This window comes from Myodes glareolus, chromosome 11, assembly GCF_982192425.1.
Source record: "Myodes glareolus chromosome 11, mMyoGla1.1, whole genome shotgun sequence".
In the NCBI taxonomy this organism is placed as follows: domain Eukaryota; kingdom Metazoa; phylum Chordata; class Mammalia; order Rodentia; family Cricetidae; genus Myodes; species Myodes glareolus.
The window spans coordinates 2,290,814-2,309,862 of record NC_142036.1 but is presented as its reverse complement, the minus strand read 5'-3'; the positions used below and the strand labels follow the sequence as shown (position 1 = coordinate 2,309,862).

Here is a 19,049-nt window from a genome sequence, read left to right as displayed (position 1 = left end):
CTATGGGACACTATGAGAGCAGTGCTAAGAGGAAAGTTCATAGCACTAAATGCCCACATAAAAAAAGAGGAGAAATCTCACATTAGAGATTTAACAGCACACTTCAAAGCTCTAGAACAAAAAGAAGCAGACTCACCCAGGAGAAGTAGTCAATAGGAAATAATCAAATTAAAGGCTAAAAATCAATAAAATAGAAACAAAGAAGACAAGATAAAGAATCAATGAAACAAAGAGCTGGTTCTTCAAGAAAGTCAACAAGATACAAAACCCTGATTCAAACTACTCAAAGGGCAGGGAGACAACATCCAAATTAACAAAATCAGAAATGAAAAGGGGAACATAAAAACAGACATCCAGGAACTCTAAAGGCCCATTAGGTCATCCTACAAAAACCTGTACTCCACAAAATTAGAAAATATAAAAGAAATGAACAATTTTCAGATAGGTACCACATACCAAAATTAAATCAAGACCAGGTGAACAATTTAAATAGACCTATATAGCCTGTAAGAAAATAGAAGTAGTCATCAAAAGCCTCCCCAAAACAACAACAACAACAACAAGCCGAATGCCAGATGGTTTCATTGCAGAATTCTACCAAAACTTCAAAGAAAAGTTAATAACTATACTCCTCATAGTGTTCCACATAACAGAAGCAGAAGGGACATTGACAAACTCTTTTTTTGAGGCTACAGTTACTCTGATACTGAAACCACACAAAGACTCAACCAAGAAAGAGGATTACAGACCAATCTCCCTCATGAACATTGATGCAAAATTAATAAAATACTAGCAAACAGAATCCAAGAACACATAAAAAAAATCATCCACCATGATTAAGTTGGCTTCAGCCCAGGGATTCAGGGATGGTTCAACAACATAAGAAAAATCTCTCAATGTAATCTACCATATAAATAAACTGAAAAAAAACATGTGATCATCTCATTAGATCATAAAAAAAAGCATTTGAAAATCCAACACCCCTTCATGATAAAGGTCTTGAAGAGACCAGGGATACAAGGAACATATTTAAACATAACAAAAGCAGTACACAGCAAGCCAACACCCACTATCAAATTAAATGGAAACTCAAAGCAATCCCACTAAAATCAGGAACAAAGATAAGGCTGTCTACTCTCTCCATATCTATTCAACATAGTTCTTGAAGTTCTAGCCAGAGCAATAAGACAACAAAAGGAGATCAAGTGGATACAAATTAGAAAGTAAAAAGTTAAATTTTTGCTATTTGTAGATTATGTGATAGTATACATAAGTGACCCAAAAAACTTTACCAAGGAACTCCTACAACAGATAAGTATCTTCAGTAATGTAGCAGGATACAAGATTAAGTAAAAAAAAAAAAATCAGTAGCCCTGCTATATACAGATGATAAAGAAACTGAGAAAGACATCAAAGAAACATCACCCTTCATAATAACCACAAATAACACAAAATATCTTGGGGTAACACTAACCAAAGAAGTGAAAGACCTGTAGGACAAGAACTTTAAGTCTTCAAAGAAAAAAATTGAAGAAGATATCAGAAAATGGAAAGATCTCCCATGCTCTTGGATAGGTAGGATCAACATAATAAAAATGACAATCCCACCAAAAGCAATCTATTGATTCAATGCAATCCCCATCAAAATCCCTACACAATTCTTTACAAATCTCAAAAGAATAATATTAAACTTTATATGGGAAAAAAAATCCAGGATAGCCAAAACAATCCTGTATAGTAAAGAAACTTATAGAGGCTTTACCAGTTCACGACATCAAGCTCTAATATAAACCTACAGTAATGAAAACAGCTTGATATTGGCACAAAATCAGAGGTTGACCAGTAGAATCAAATCTAAGACCTTGATATCAATCCATACACCTATGAACACATGATTTTTTACAAAGAAGCTAAAATTATAGAAAGGAAAAAAGAAAGTATTTTCAACAAATGGTTCTGGAATAACTGGATATTAGCATGTAGAAGAAGAAAATAGATTCATATATAACCCCATGCACAAAACTCAAGTCCAGATTCATCAAAGACCTCCATATAATCCAGTCACACTGAACCTCATAGAAGATAAAGTGGGAATTAGCCTTCAGTGCATAAGTACAGGAGACCACTTCCTAAATATAACCCCAGTAGCACAGACACTGAGAGCAACAATAAATAATTGGGACCTCCTGAAACAAAGAAGCTTCTGTAAACAAAGAACATGGTAAACAAAACAAAATGGCAGCCTACAGAATGGGAAAAAATCTTCACCAACCACACATCAGACAGATAACTGATCTCCAAAATATATGAAGAACTCAATAAATTAGACATCAGAATACAAATAATCCAATCAAAAATGAGGTGCAGATATAACAGAGAATTTTCAACAGAATAATCTCAAATGGCCAAAAGACACTTAAGGAAATGTTCAATATCCTCAGCCATCAGGAAAATGCAAATCAAAATGACTCTGAGATACCATTCTATACCAGTCAGAATGGCTAAGATCAAACACCAATGATAGCTTATGCTGGAAAGGATATGGAGTAAGGGGAACTCTCCTCCATTGCTGGTGGGAATGCAATCTTGTACAACCGCTCTGAAAATCAGTATGACAGTACCTCAGAAAATTGGGACTCAACCTACCTCAGGACCCGACAATACCACTCTTGGACATATACCCAACAAATATTCAATCATACTACAAGGATGTTTGTTCAATTATGCTCATAGCAACATTTGTAATAGTCAGAGCCTGGAAACAACCTAGATGCCCCTCAACTGAAGAATGGATAAAGAAACGGTGACACATTTACACAATAGAGTACTACTCAGTGGTAAAAAACAATGATATCTATCCTTCCTCCAGGAAGGGAGGAAGGGGACTGAACTAATGAGAGTTCACCAAGGCCAGTTGTCTGGGACTGAGCGAGCACGTGATCCAGCCAGATTCTCTGAATGTGGCTGGCCCGGAGTCTTTCTGAAAAGCCATTGACAATGACACTGGGACTTGTTCCTCTGCATATACTGGATTTTTGGGATCCAGTCTGGATGCTCACCTTCCTGGACCTGGAGGAAGGGGGGAGGAGCTTGAACTACCCACAGGGCGGGAGACCCTGGCTGCTCTTGGGGGTGGAGAGGGAGGAGGGGCGGAAATGGAGACTTTTGTATTTTAATAAACTTTGAGAAAAAAAAACAAAAAACAATGATATCTTGAAATTTGCATACAAAGAGGATGGAACTAGAAGAAAACCATCTTGAGTGAGGTAACCCACACCCAGAAAGATGAACATGGTATGTACTCACTCTTAAGTGGATACTAGCTATAAACAAAGGACAATGAGCCTACAGTTCATGGTCCTGGAGAAGCTAAGTAACACAGTGAACCCTAAGAGAAAAATGGGAAGGGGAAATAGACAAGATCTGACATAATTGGGACATGGTGGGAGAATGGAGGGCAGAAGAGGAAGAGGAGGGCAAGGGGAAGGGAACGAGAACTTGAGGGAATGGGTCAGTCAAGATGGGAGAAGGACAGAGACAGAAATCAAGAAAAGATATTTTGTTTGATGGAGCCATTATGTGGCTAGCAAGAAATCTAGTTCTAGAGAAATTCCCAAGAATCTACAAGGATGACCCCAGCTAAGATTCAAAGCAATAGTGGAGAGGGTGCCTGAACTGGCCTTGCCCTGTAGTCAGACTGATGACTATCTTAAATGTCACCATAGAACCATCCAACAACTGATGGAAACAGAAGCAGAGACCCACATTGGCGCACTGGACTGAGCTCCCAAAGTCCAGTTGAAGAGCGGAAGGAGTGAGAATATGAGCGAAGAGGTCAAGACCATGACGGGGACACCCACTGAAAAAGTTTACCTGAGCTAATGGGAGCTCACCAATTCTAGCTGAACAGTAAAAGGAAGTAGCGTAAGACCAAGCTAGACTCTCTAAATGTGGGTTTCAGTTGTATAGTTGGGGCAGACTGCAGGGACACTGGCAATGGCACCAGGATTTGTCTCTGATGCTTGTACTGACTTTTTGGAACCCATTCTCTTTGAATAGATACCTTGCTCAGCTTGGATATAGTAGGGAGGGCCTTGGTCCTTCCATGGAGCAATGTGCCTTATACTCTCTGAGGAGTGGATGGAGAGGTAGGGGGGAGAAGGTGGAGTGATGGAAGGAGGGGAGTGAATGGGAACTGGAATTGGTATGTAAAATGAAAAAAGGTAGTTTGTTCTCTTCTTTAAAAGATAAAATATAATTAAAAAAGAAAGTATTCATCAATGATGTGGAAATGATCTCTGGGCCCATCAGAATGGATGCTGGTTAGAAAATGGCACATGCCTACTCCTACTGAACATTCATTTTCCTAGAAACAGAAAAAAATAGGAAAGTATTTCCTGGTCCTTGTGAAATTTTATTAGTGTATTGCAGCATGTTTTTAGGCTGGAGTGTCTGGAAACGGCTTAGGAATTTGATTGCTGTTGCTCTCATGGAAATGTTTTCCCTGAACTGAACAAAGAGAAAATTCGGTACTGACTGTTGATACATTGCTTCAGCTGCCCTCTTAGGCAAACAGCACTGCTTGATTTGTTACATCTTGGGCTAAATATGGCTATTTGCTAAACTCATAATTCCCTGTGATTAACCTATGCACTCTTGCCTGTTGCAATTTGACAACAATTTCCTTTTCTTCCAGGATTTGTTCTTGTGAACTGTATGTTGTTGAGATGACTAACACAAAAGGTCTTTCAGTAACTTCTTGTTTCTTTGGTGCCATGGGGTTGTTTTCTTCAGTGTTTATTATTTAGAACTGTAACTTCATACTGTTTGCTAACAAAAGAGGTGTTTTCTTCTGTAGCTATTTCTTAGTTTTTAGATGGGCATGAAATGGGTGTTCCTGTATGCATGTTTGTGTTTGTAGGATGTGGGCAATGGCTTTTCTTTGTTCTTTTTGTTCTTGTTCTTGCCTGCACGGCAAACTCATTGGATCTTTAAAGCTAAGTTTTCATGGGTCTCTTTCTTTTATGAAAATATGTACAGCTCATTACTTTCTACTTGATTTATCTTCTAGAAATAGTTTGAGTTATATTTGTCTTACAAAGTTTCTCACGGGGAAAGTAGGAACCACCAGAGCAACAATCCCAAACAAAGGGTTAACTGTATCCAGAGGGCACGTGGGAGAATATGAGCACTACTTGAGGCAACTCATCCTAGGTTGTGCCTGGGAGAATATTTAGTTTGAGTTATATTCATATCACAAAATCTACTTTAACTTTTTTAAGCAAAGTGAACCAGATTGAAAGCAGATCCCCTGATATTCTCTGAATGGTGGTGTGTGCTTTGCTCTTCTGTGTGAGTAGTGTCTCTTCATCAGTGTTGGAGTTCAGTTTTTATGGTAGGAATGGTTCTATCTTCTCCCCGTGTTTTACTTCTTAATTTGAGCAGTTTTATGTGTATAATTTTCAGAGCATGGCTATATAAAGAAATTGTTTCTTGATAATTATGGGATGATCTTTCTGCTGTTGTCATATGGTGTGGGTCAAGTCAGGTGGCTGACATCAGACCAAGTGGATACCAAAGTGTCCATTTCTCCAAGCATGGCCGGGGTGCTTCTTCTGACATCTCCCTGGCATCATCTAGGTTGAACTGGCTCAAATATTGCTCATATTCTCCCACGTGCCCTTTGGATTTAACTAACCCTTTGTTTTGGATAGTTGCTCTGGTGGTACCTACTTTCTCTGTGAGACTGGACAGGAAAAGGTCACATTTTGCTAGTTGTTTATATGTTAACCTATTCTCCCCTTTAGCAAATAATTTTCCATTCTACTCAGTTTTCTTATACAAGCCTTATATGAGCTGTTTCTCCTCTGTGTCTTAGCCACATATGGTACAAATAACATTAGCTGCTTCTTTTCTAAAACATTCCTTAGTATGTGTTAGATAACAGACCATCCACAAGTTCAAATTACTATGGTTAGCCCCCTCCATTATACTGCCACTCAAACAGTAGACCTCACAGAGAATTCAGCATTGAAAGTAAGTAAGCTTTGCATTTTAAGAAGTGTTTTATAGTGCCTGTTTATTTAGTTTCTGTTTCTGCACAGTCTCAGGATAACATTCATGTGGAACACTTGTTAAATGTCCTTGGTAGTATTTGCTTTTCCATTAACTCTTCATTGTTTGTCTGTTCAAACTATTTTTTTTACCCTTATTATGTCTTCATTTTGAAGGGTTTGTCCTGGGTACAGTCTATCAGGGTTCATGGGATTTATTGTTTAGAGTGAATTAATTGGATATTATATATGTAATTTATCTATATATTAATAATATCTTAAAATAAAATCAGGACTGGGGTCAGGTTGAAGATAGGTTAAAGTCAGGAGAGAGAGCCTGAGAGTGAAACCTAACCTGGAAGTCAACTTTAGGAGCTTATCAAGACACAATTGGGTAATCAAAGTATGGAGCCCATACAGAATGTTTACTGGTCCGGATAAACCTGAAATATATTTACATTGGCCAATGTCTCACCCTTCATCCATTTTACCCACTTTTAAGTTCTTATCCTTGGCTGTGCCTCTTTCTTCATTGTTTACATTATGAGCAAGCATGATAGACTTGGCTCTTTATCCTTCTGAGATCTCCCATGCTGCCTTTGTGTTTGATTCCTTCCTAGAGCTGTTCCAAAATCCCCTGGGACTTGACTCAAATATTGGCTTAATTAATGTCAAGTTTCTCCATCCTAGAGAAAAAGAATCAGACATTACTTTGATAGATATCTTTAGAGTAGTGGGTTTTTTTTTTTGAGTGGCATCTGTTTAATAAGAAAAATTTTACCATTAATATCTCTCTGTTCATTTGTCATATTTAAATGCTGAAAATAGCACACCGAACTCAGTTCTTTTATACAGTCATTGAAAATTGTGTCTCTCTGTGTATTAGTCCATTATGACCCCGATTTTTTTAAAAAAATTATTTATTTATTTATTTATTTATTTATTTATTTAAAATTTCCACCTCCTCTCATCCTCCCATTTCCCTCCCACTCCCACCACTTCCCCTTCCCCTCGCTCTCCAGTCTTAAGAGAAGTCAGGGTGCCCTGTCTTGTGAGAAGTCCAAGGCCCCCGCTCCCTCCTAGGAAGGTGTGCTTCCAACCAAACAGATGGAAGAGATGGGCAGGCATCAATGCAAGAATTCCTCCAACAACCTGAAAGGCAACATGACAACACCAGATTCCAGAGAGCATGCAACAAGAAGACTTGAACACCCTATTCCAGAAGAAGTAGAAGAAATCGACTTTAAACGTAACATTATGAAAATAGTAGAGGACCTTAAACAGGAGGTGAAAAACTTCTACAAAGAAATGGAGAAGACAAACAAAAAGGCAGAAGAAATGAATAAATCTCTCAAAGATACCCAAGAAAACCAAGATAAAGCGATCAAATGGGTAAAGGAAACAGTTCAAGAGTTGAAAAATGAAATGGAGGTAATGAAGAAAACACAAACCGAGGGAAAGCTGGATATGGAAAATCAGGGTAATTGATCAGGAACTACAGACACAAGCATAACCAACAGAATATAAGAGATAGAAGAAAGAATCTCAGACACCGAATATACTACAGAGAAAATAAACTCATTGATTAAGGAAAATAAATCCAACAAATTCATAGAGTAGTGTTTTAACTCTGTTCTTCTTACTCCACCCTTCCCTGGGGAATCAGCTCTTCTCAGGACGTTCAGGGGTGGTGATCTTCCTGAGATGTCTAGCTCACATCTAAATACCAGGCCTTACCCCTATTTTCTTCTTCACCTGGGTTAGCCAGCGTGTTGACCAAAAGGCACCCCAGAACTTTGCTGCTTAAGGGTTTCACCGCTAGAGGTGGCATCTTCTTCTTGTAGTCATGGAGGCTGTTGAAATCACACAAACCTTTCCCCAGTGAAACAGGTATGTTTCCAGAGAATTTAATAAACTATATTATAAGGAATAAAGATAAAAACATCAGTGGTAGCTTTAGGAACATTCTTTCAGAAAGTTGTGGTGTTAAATCTACTATTAAGTGCCAAAGAATCCTTTAAAATTTACTGTTCTATTTAAAATTCAGTGTGCAGAGTTCAGACTTGGAACTTTTAAAATGATGCTTCTTAATTTTTCTTTGACATGCTTAAATCTTGCCAGGCACCTCTGTGCGTCATCCACAGGTATTTTCATGTTTATATTTATAAAGTGAAACATGCCCCAAGGCTATATCAATAGCGGTTTATTTTCAATAAGACCTTGGCAAAATGCCCAAGGTTTAGTCAATAGATAGAGAACTTCCCATGCATGTGTCAAAAACCAAAGGCAAGTCAACATTTGCAAATGACTGTGAACAAGACAAGTGAGATGATTCAGTAGGTAAAAGTACTTGTCACAAAACTGAAGGCCCTTCTTTGATCCTGGACACACATGGGAGAAAGAGAAAACTGACTGCAATGCCTTGTTCTCTGACTGCCAAACACATTCTGTGGCAAATTAAATTGACGCACAGGTACATTAATATGTAAATGTAGTTTTACAGTTCAGTTTATTTTTACTTCTATGTATGTGTGTACCTATATGTGTACATAATCAGTGTGTGTAAAGAGACCAAAAAGACCAAAGCGGGTGTTGAATCCTTTGGATAGGCAGTTTTGACCCACTAAACATGGGTGCTAAAAAAATTCAGATCCTTCTGAAGAGCAGTAAGTGAGCTTAACTATTGAGAAGCCTCTAGTCCCATATAAATACAATCTAAAATCAACATGCACCACAGACGAGTGAGTGACTTCAAGGTCTTGCTCTAGTGTAGCTACAAACAGTTCAGGGGCTCTGGGGGAAGCAGAAAAGTGACACCAAAAGCTCTATCTGAACTGAAAACAGAAATGCACAAATGTCCATCAATATTTGAAGATGTCATGCTAAGACCACCTGGATCCAGAGACTGCACTAAGTGAATACTGAACATAGAAGCATGAACATAACTACCATATTTGGGGCCAGTTTTAATTTGAGGTGAATATTGAAATGTCAACAAAAATGTATACTTGGTATTCAAGGGGTCCACTTTGGAGGAGCCCTGGATTCTGAGTAAGCAAGTACTTATAGATAAATCACAGTAGTTCTGTGCTTCATTTTTCATTCTACAAGAGACTGCAGACAAGTTAGTATTCACATGTATGCTTTGGGAACCTTTAAGTCCTTCAGATGACTCCAGAGCTCCCACCGCAGTGAAACAGAAGGGTTTAGATAACAAGAATAAGTTTTTCTCCTCCTGCTTTTCTTATTTGTTTATCTTTTCAATGTATTCTTTAATTTTTTGTAAATATTAAATTTGAAGAAACAGATACTCCACACATGATAGATGCATATTTAAATCACTCAATTAAATTATTAAGCCCTTTTCAATCTTGAAGATAGATATTTCTATGAAAATTAACAATTATATATTTTTTGTATAATGCAAATACACATGTCTGCATATACCTAAGCACATTGCTTTACATATATGTATTATTTTCTCGAATATGCTTGATGTATATATTCACAAAAATACATAATCAATAGAACTCGTCTCATTATAAACAAAATTTGATTCTCACATAATAATAACAAAGGATAGCAGGTTGAGGAATGTTATTACATATACTTTTACAAACCAGGGATATAGAAAATTATTTATGAGGACAGAAATATAGGCTGAGCTGCCTTTTTAGCCAGGGTAAACCCCAAACATAAAGTCATATTAGGTTTTTATTAAGAGCAAGTATTAAGATTAGGAGGAAAAATTTTTTTCCTGTCCAAATCCTGAAAGTCATTGGTTATACATAACTCTATGGAAGGAAAACTATGTGGAGTAAGTTCCCTGATAAGAGTTTTGTAAAAGTAGAACAAATTCCATATATGGTCAACTCATCTTCAAGATGAGTAGAAAGCCAAAGAAGCGGCTTTAAGCCTTCATGCTGTAAAGACAATTTTGTTATTAAGCTGACTTTTATAATGAATATTTGATTGAAATTGACTTAGATAAGATTAGGTATACATCCATGTCATGAATGGTGAACAGGCTCTTTAGAAAATGCATGTAGACAATTTTGAATTCATACTGTGTGTATTGCATATGTAGACTCAACTATCACTGCCTGAAGATAGCAACATAGATGTTTGTGTGAAAAATAAAATTTCTGCATGGTTTTTGTTGTCCATGTGATTACTGTAAGGTAGGATCTGAGATCAAGCTGGATTTTGTTTTGGAATGAGTTAGGTTTTAAGGATACTATGAAAAAAAAAATGAAGCATACTCTTCATACCCCTGCCATGCAAGCAACAATGAATGCTTTCCCTAAGTCTCCCTATTTTTGCAAATTTAAAAGCTTCTTTGTTTGATTTCTTTCACAGATAACATTTTTATTGATTTCTTGAAAATTTCATAAAATTTATTTTTATTATATTTACCTCCCACTTTTCCCTTAACTCCTCCCAGATAAACCTTTAGCTCTCCATCCCCTCCCAACTTTGTGTCCCTTTCTTTTAATAACCTACCAAATCTAATTTATGCTCCCATAAATATTCGTGGATGCAGAATCTTCCCCTGGAACATGGCTGACCTATCAGAAGGCACACCTTTAAAGAAAACTGACCTGTCTTCCTTCAGAAGCCATCAGCTGTCAACAGCTCCTCATTTGGGGATAAGTCCTGAGAGCTCCTTCCTTCTTTGTGTTAGAATGTTGATTGGTTTCATCTTGTTTAGATCCTATGTGGTTAACCACAGCTGTTGTGAGTTCTTGAATGTAGCAAAAGCCACTGTATTTTTTTTTTCTGATCTTTTCTGATCTCTGACTCTTACAATCTTTCCATTTCCTCCTCTAAGGTGACTATCTGAGCCTTGGAAGATGATGAAGAAGATGTTCTGCTTGTACTTGAGAGCTCCATTGATGCTTATTTTCTGTACTTTGATCAGCTGTGAGTTTTTGCATTCATTTTCTGATGAGGATTACCTATATAATAATCTATAGACAGAGAGATAATAGTAGTAGGTTCACCTACAGAGCCCATGAGCTGCCTAACCCTGAGTTCTTGGTACAATTTATGGTACCAGGCATGTTTCCTCCAATTTAGCAGATCTTGAATATTTTCAGAAAGTGATATTTGTGCCACTGTTGTACCCATGTCATAACTGGTTATGCTGGCCGTGATTATACCTCACAGGTTTCCTATGAATTGATGATCTTCCACCACAGTCATGCCAGCACCTTCCAGCATGCTGAAAGCTAGCCAACAGGGAGGAACTCTCTGATCAGAATTATTTTGACTTTTTATATCCCATGGCAAAAAGTGTGTGTTGTCTTCAGCAATTTGTCTTATCAATTTTGCCCTGGTGGGAAACTTAGAGGAGTGATAATAGTGTGTATTGACACCCCTGATCAAGAGCAAGTAGCTGATTCTTGGCACTAGGTTTTTCATTTGGCAACTTATGCCTTTAGGGAGGCCATTTTCTTCTCTTTAGGAGGATTCCGATTAAACTCTTTTATATGAACATATTTGTGTGTACATTTGTATATATATACATTTCTTTGAAAATGGTTAAGTAAGAGAAAAGAGATGTTGTTTTTTTTATTTACTCGCTCCTAATGGCCTTATTTTGCCACTGGAAACAGAAAGGGCCAGACTTCCCCCAGATCCTGAGTTTGCCTTCCTAATGACAATTTGATTCTTCCACATTACATACAACAAAGCACATGCCTTGTTAGCTTGAGTATTATGTGGTTCCCTTGGTCTAGGTTCATCTTTCGCAGAATGTATCTTATAAACATCAGGGACTGGCTTCTGAGAGTGTTGGCATCACTCCAGCATCACATTGCTGGAATTGGGAGTAAATAGAAGAGAAATAAGAATTAGAAAGAAGTTGAGGGCAAAGTTGTATCTTCTGACCATTGCCTCCGCCTAACAGTTTCATTTCTCCAAATTTCCATCCAGTTCTTGTTTGTAATTTATGCAATGTATACTTGCAACTGTGAATTATGTAGACTTTCAGTATGATCTTTTCTATTAGACTTTATAAATTTTTCGCATAGTTAAGGACTTTGTGACTTCTTTTTAAAAGATGACATTATATCATAAATTAATAACTTACAATTCATTTAATTATTCCTCTGTTGTAGAACATTTGCATCATTTTCAATCATATATAAAATGTTCTGACAAAGAGATTTATAAAAACACAGCTGTCCCACTTCTGAATTATGTTTTTGGAGAAATGACTGATTACTGAGAATATTCAAATATTGATGTATATTTTCCAGCAATAGATTTTATATGAAGTCTGACATTTATACAGTATGGTGAGTGGCTCTCTTTGGAAGGATATAAAATTGCAAACAGACTTTTAGGTAACCCCCTACTTTGAGGTGACTCTACAGTGAAAAACCATAATCTCAGCCTGTATCTGGATATTGTAACAGTTGTCCTTTATCAGTAGGAAAACAGTGAAAATTTCTTCTCTCTGAGGATTAATGAATACTCAGTGTTGTATTTTTAATCTGCCAGTTAATTCAGCCATATTTAGAGAATCTGTTTTTGTGTGTATCTTTTAGTTGTTGGGACAGCACATTTTACTATTTGTTATTACTCCATAGCAAAATATTCCAAAGCTCACTCTTCAAAATAACAGCCTTATTGTGTTTGAAATTTGGTGGCCAAGATTAGATGAGGATTGGCTGTCTTGTTCTTCTGTTTGGCTTTCTAATTGGAGCTATTATTTCCATCTTCTGCAGTATACAGATTGTCTCACATTCATGTCTGATATTTGGAGGGGAATGAATAGAGCCAGTATTCAGTTAAGATTGCCATCAGATCATCTTTATGAGCTTTCTCCTACATGGTGCTCTTGGGACAATTCAACTTATTACAACAGCTACTAGACAGCTGTTTCTGAGTAGGCCAAAGTTTCAAGAATCTTTGAGCAGAAGATACAGATTTTTTTTTTACTGCTCTAGATTTGAAAACCCCTAAATTCTTTCTTTTTAATTAATATACTTTTATTTGTCTCATGGATAATGCAGATACAAAGGAAATCTCAATAAGAAGAGTAAATAATCAAAGGCCATCTGTAACCTACTTCAGGCTGATAGTGTTTCCCTAGATGTTTCCAATTTGTATAAATTATCCATTTCATAATATCATGTACTAGAACTGGAAGAAAATAATATGCAAGCTGAGTATTAATGAGTTTTAATGAGAAGAAGGAAAATAGATATGATATCAATCTGTAACTTGCATGAAATTATTTATTACACATGCTTTTAAGAAACTATAAAATATTTTTTAATAGTAAGCTTAAATAACATCACTAGTTTATTGTTATATGGTGTGGGAGAATTGTATAAATGGTGTGGGAGAATTGTTTGTATTCTGTCAATCATATTTTAATAAAACGCTGATTGGCCAGGCAGGCAGTATAGGTGGGAAAGCCAGACAGGAAGTAGGGGTGGAGCAAAGAGACTGGGAGTATTCTGGAAGCAGAAGCTCTCTCTCAGCCACTCCTGCACAGACCACCGAAGAGGCAACATGTAAGCTGTCACACTGAGAAAGGTACTGAGCCCATGTGGCTAAAATAGATAAGGATAATGGGGTAATATATGTTATAAGAGCTAATAAGTAGCCTGACCAAATGGGCCAATCAGTTTATAACCTTATGGAGTCCTGTGTGTAATTTCTCGTTGGGATTTGCCGGCTGTTGGGGTACCGGGCGGGACGGAAACCCCAACAAGCCGGCCCTCATGCTACAGATGGCGCCAACGTGGATAACTGAATCCACAGAAAGCTTGAGAAAGTTTGGGAAAGAATAGAGTGAAGCATGTTTTCTTGGTGGCAGCAATTTCTCGGGTCTGCTCTGCTTGCTAGAGGCAAGCAATGCTTTCATTTAAGAGAGGTTTCCTGACTCAGCTTTAGCTGCAAAACTTTGTAGCTCATTGAGAGGTCCTGCTGTGAAACACTTAAATGGTATTGATGAAAAGCTGAACGCATGCTTTTCGGTTTTCAGTCGTAGCAGGAAAAATGCTGTGCTGTTTTAAAATGCCGGTTTTCTGGGCCGTCCTGCCAGGGCAAACTCTGACTCTTTCAGGCAGGCAGTCCGACTGAGTGTGGTCTGTGAGCAGAATGTTGCAGCTTGCTTGCTGGAAAGGACCTTGAAACGCCATAGAGTTGTGGCAGTGAACACAGCTCTGGCTGATACCTCAGCCATGATGATGGAAAGCAAAATAATGGGCTGGATCTAGCTGTCAAAGCCACGGCTTTAGTCCTACCGATATTGCTTGGTAAATTAAAGGCTCATGTGGTCAGAAAAAGAAAAATATACAGTAAAGAGAGATTCAAAGAGGAAGAAAACCTCTAAATGGTTTACAGTGTGTATATGCAGGCTAAAAGTTAAAGTTCTTAAAGTTAAAAGGAAAGAAAGAGAGTAGTTGGGTGTGGTGGTACACACCTTTAATCCCAATCCTGGGAGGCAGAGGCATATTGACCTCTGTGACTTCAAGGGGTAGAGGTAGATTGACCTCTGTGACCTCAAGGTGTGGTAGTACACGCCTTTAATCCCAATGCCTGGGAGGCAGAGACAGAGCTCTGTGAGTTCAAGGTGTGGTAGCATACACCTTTAATCCCAGCACTGGGGAGGCAGAGACAGGAGGATCTCTGTGAGTTCAAAGACAGCCTGGTCTACAGTGTTATTCCAGGACAAAGATATACAAAGATCCTGTCTCAAAAAGTAAAAGTAAAAATAAAAGAAATAGAGGTTAAAATAAAGCCACATAAAGATGGAAAATGCACAGAGAATCTTCATACTGTATGCTATTATGCTCTCTTTAAATTGTTTGATTGCTGAGGAAGGAGCAACAACTGCTAAAAGACTGTTGTTTATAAATGCTGCTGAACTAACCCAAGATAGGTATTTTGAAAATACCTTGGCTTCAAAATTGAAGTCAAAAGGTATGCTACTTTGGAGAAGAGATTCTGCTTTTGTTTCCACAGAAAATGAGAGGCTCTGGATTTATTCAGAGTTAAGAAAAATCCAGTTTGAACAAGGGAGGCCACCTGAGAAATCTCCGACAGGAATAAATGGCCCAGATGTCTGAGTTCTACATCGATAACGGATTCAAGACTGTCGCCTGAGATGATCGAGACTCACAGGATGCTCCAGACAGGACTTGATTATAACCCTAAATTTTCTTTAGGTCCCCATAAGATTATCAGCGCCCCCAACCAGCAGGAAGAAGCCTGAAATACTACGCCCACATTCCCAACAAATGGACTATGGGTATTTTCCTTTGTTAAAAAAAAAAAAGAGGGAAATGGTGTGGGAGAATTGTTTGTATTCTGTCAATCATATTTTAATAAAACGCTGATTGGCCAGGCAGGCAGTATAGGCGGGAAAGCCAGACAGGAAGTAGGGGTGGGGCAAAGAGACTGGGAGTATTCTGGAAGCAGAAGCTCTCTCTCAGCCACTCCTGCACAGACCACCGAAGAGGCAACATGTAAGCTGTCACACTGAGAAAGGTACTGAGCCCATGTGGCTAAAATAGATAAGGATAATGGGGTAATATATGTTATAAGAGCTAATAAGTAGCCTGACCAAATGGGCCAATCAGTTTATAACCTTATGGAGTCCTGTGTGTAATTTCTCGTTGGGATTTGCCGGCTGTTGGGGTACCGGGCGGGACGGAAACCCCAACAAGCCGGCCCTCATGTTACAGTTATATTTTACATTGTTCTATCTTTATTGTATATTTAAGTAGCTTATTTATCTTTCTGTTAAAATTTTATGAAATTTATTTTGCGTGTGTTGGAGTGCACATGCTGCAGTGCACACATGGAAGCCAGAGGATGACTTTTGGAAGCTGGTTCTCTCATTTCATCATGTGGGTTTTTGAAATAGAATTCAGACTGTCAGGATTGGGAACAAGCACTTTTTTCTGCTAAGTCATCTTGCCAGCTGAGGAAATAAAAATAACATAAATTTTTAATAATTGTCATTATGGCAAAAACAAGCAAAAAAACTGCATAAAAGTTATGACTGCAGATAATGTTACATGATGTCCCAATATCTACGTTCTTTCTTTGTGTTCTTCTATGTATTGTAGGCTTCAGATACCCTCCAATTTACTCTTCCAAATTTCTGTTGCAGGATTTCAGTTGGATTTTGCCCAGAAGAGGTCCTGAAAAGAGACTGAGAAATTTAGAAGGGAGAAAGTGAGTCACCTGTTTTTCCTGTTTCTGAGTCGTCTTGAGTGGGAAAAGATAGCTATGGACCCAGCGCCCATAACTAAAAAGTCTTTCTGGTACATAGTTATTAATGTTTCTGCTCAGTGGTACTCCCCGACCTAATTCAGGACCTATATGCAGAGGCTGTGTATCAACTCCCATGAAGTAGAATGCCTGTTCTAGAAGCAGATAGCTCAGGCAGGCTATATTTCTAGATTGGCATGAACACACCTCGCTCTTGACTGTCCCAGCACCTCACCCATGTTTCCAATGCTTTTAGGGGACCAGCTTTCTTTGAGTTTCCAAGATCTTTTAAGTCACCTTTGAATAGCATTAATAAGTGAGCCTAGAAATTTCCCACCACCTCCTTCCTTTTGTTTTTCACATCATGGGGATATAAGATGCTTTCTATGTTTACTAATATACCTCGATTAACTCACAAGCTGTTTTTCCTCTTTCAGACTTCCAAATACCTTTTAAGTTAATTCTCTCTGTTTGAAATAGTTCACACAGTTTCTATCTTCCTTACTGAACCTTGACAATATGGTAGTGCTGTGTTACTAGTCATTTGTTGTTAGGAGTGGAATGTCCATTGAAGAATACACAGAATACTATAGTTGGTATGGCAAAAGGATGACTGTATGAGCAAGCCATTTATAAAATATGGTTGCATATTTTTCATGTTTCTTTATGCCATTTCTCATTTATTGGCTCTGTATACAAGAGTACCAATTGTTCTTCTCTAGGGATTATGGCATTTTCACAAAACAGAGAGCAAACATTCTTAGGAACACTACTCATTCTTTCTTGTCAATGCTGCATTCAATTTTGAAGAAGTTGAAGTCACAGAAATGTATCCACTGGTTTTTCTGTCATTAGCATTTCATGTACAGACTCTCACATCAAAACGTGGGTTATTGTTAGGAAAAGACACTGCAGTGAAAACACTTCCATGTTTCTTGATTTGGAAAATTAGAAATAGAATTCTATAAGTTGCCCCTTTGAAGCCATGAACTGTTCCAGAATTTTCATTCTTGTAATTAGCTGTACAAGTATTAAAAATGAGAAAAAGGTAGTCACTGATTTCTTTGAACAGAAAAATTAGCAAAGAGAAATCTTTCTTCTTATGCCTTGGCACTTACATTAATTTTTTAATTCTACAAAATTTATATTGAAAAAATTATCTCATATTATCAGATAATAATTTATTAAGTAATACCTGTATATCAAATATTATGAAAATACTTAAATGTTAAAATAATAAAATGTTTTAACTAAAGAAGAAACTGTTCAAAATTAAATATTTATTTATGAAAGATAACAATAATTATTTTTATATTGAGCAGATAAAATAGCATAGTATATTTGAATAAAAATATAAAACCAGGTTTCTTTTTATGCCTGATCCTGTGGTTCTAATAGATGTGTTCTTATGCTAGATTTGATCATTTTCTTTTTATTTTTGTAGGACCACTTACTAATAATCAATTATTTCTTAAGTCCCCCCCTTATTGTTAAATAAATACTGTATTTGAAAGATTGGTCTTAGAGAAAGTAGAAGATTATCCACTGAAGTCAGTGCTGCTGATTTTCTAAAATGCTATTTCATGTGACTGCCTTTGTAAGCTGAGGTCAAGTGCTGAGACTTGATTTGCAAGCTAGGTCAAGAATAGACTATTTCATTTGTTAGGGTGGGCCTTATGAAAAATGAAAGGGCTAGAAAATCATGTTACCAAACACTGAGTCTCGAAATCATTTAGGCAAGAAAGTGCCTGTGCTTTTCATCTCTCAGAACTTTCAACACAAATATCACCGTTCAAACCAGAATTAAGGAGCACAGATTTGTACACTATGTACATCAGAAACAAACCTAGCATGGTTTTAATTTTATTTTGATATGATGTTACCCATGTTATCCTTGGTGACCAACCACTTGGGGATATGATACTTTAGTGGACATTCACATATATCACTCTGTCTCAGAGCAAAATAATAGGACAGGGTTATTCAGTCACAAAAAAATGTATTTGAGTCATATAAATATTAAATAATGTCATACTGTATTACAAAAAGAACATATCTGTAGGGGATTTATTGTAGGATTGTGTGGGAAAATGACTCATATGGCATTTGCTATAGCTATTTATATGTTGAGTCAAAAGACACTGAGTTATGATACTCCATTTATGATCTAGGTGTAGTTTAGTTACAGTAGTCAATATTCTCCATGACATTGAATTAATGTACTTACTTTGAAAATTATTTTGTAGCTTTTAAATTTTCCTTTTTGCCTGGTGAAAGTTGCTGTAATGTATACATATAATATCAGCATTTTATACTTCAAAATTTGTATATTATTTAAAATTGAGAAATCTGAAGAACAAGAGCAGGCAATGGAGTACAGCTATGTCACTCCGGATTTTATACTATAATAAAATCAACTCCTTAAAAATCTGTGACTTTGTTTATTGCTGCTTTACTTCACTTTTTGTTGGTTTTATTGGGAGGCATGGTGAAAGAACTTGTCTTTGACACCTATAAAAGCCAAGAATGATTGAAAAGCATAAATTTTAAATGTTACCCATTTCAGGACAAAATATCTGCCAACCAGCCTGTCATCTACTCATATGTTCTTGGCTAGAGATAATGACAAAGTCCTACCTGGCTGCTGGAAGAGGTAGAACATTTGTTTTTGTCAAAAAAGGCAAAGAGGTAAAAATGTTTGCTAGAAGGCACGGATGACTGCCTTCAACAACTTTAGACACATAATTATGTGGAGGT

At 37.2% G+C, this 19,049-nt stretch overlaps 1 long non-coding RNA gene across 1 annotated transcript in view; it reads left to right on the top strand.

The window, feature by feature from the left end:
- The window catches only part of LOC146892536 (uncharacterized), a 37,919-nt gene extending 19,195 nt beyond the window's left edge, over window positions 1-18,724 (top strand). Inside the window, exons 2-3 of the long non-coding RNA XR_015739321.1 lie at window positions 10,885-10,976; window positions 16,192-18,724. This is a non-coding gene — a long non-coding RNA (uncharacterized LOC146892536). The remainder of the gene's footprint in view (window positions 1-10,884; window positions 10,977-16,191) is intronic.
- The last annotated feature ends 325 nt before the right edge of the window (window positions 18,725-19,049 follow it).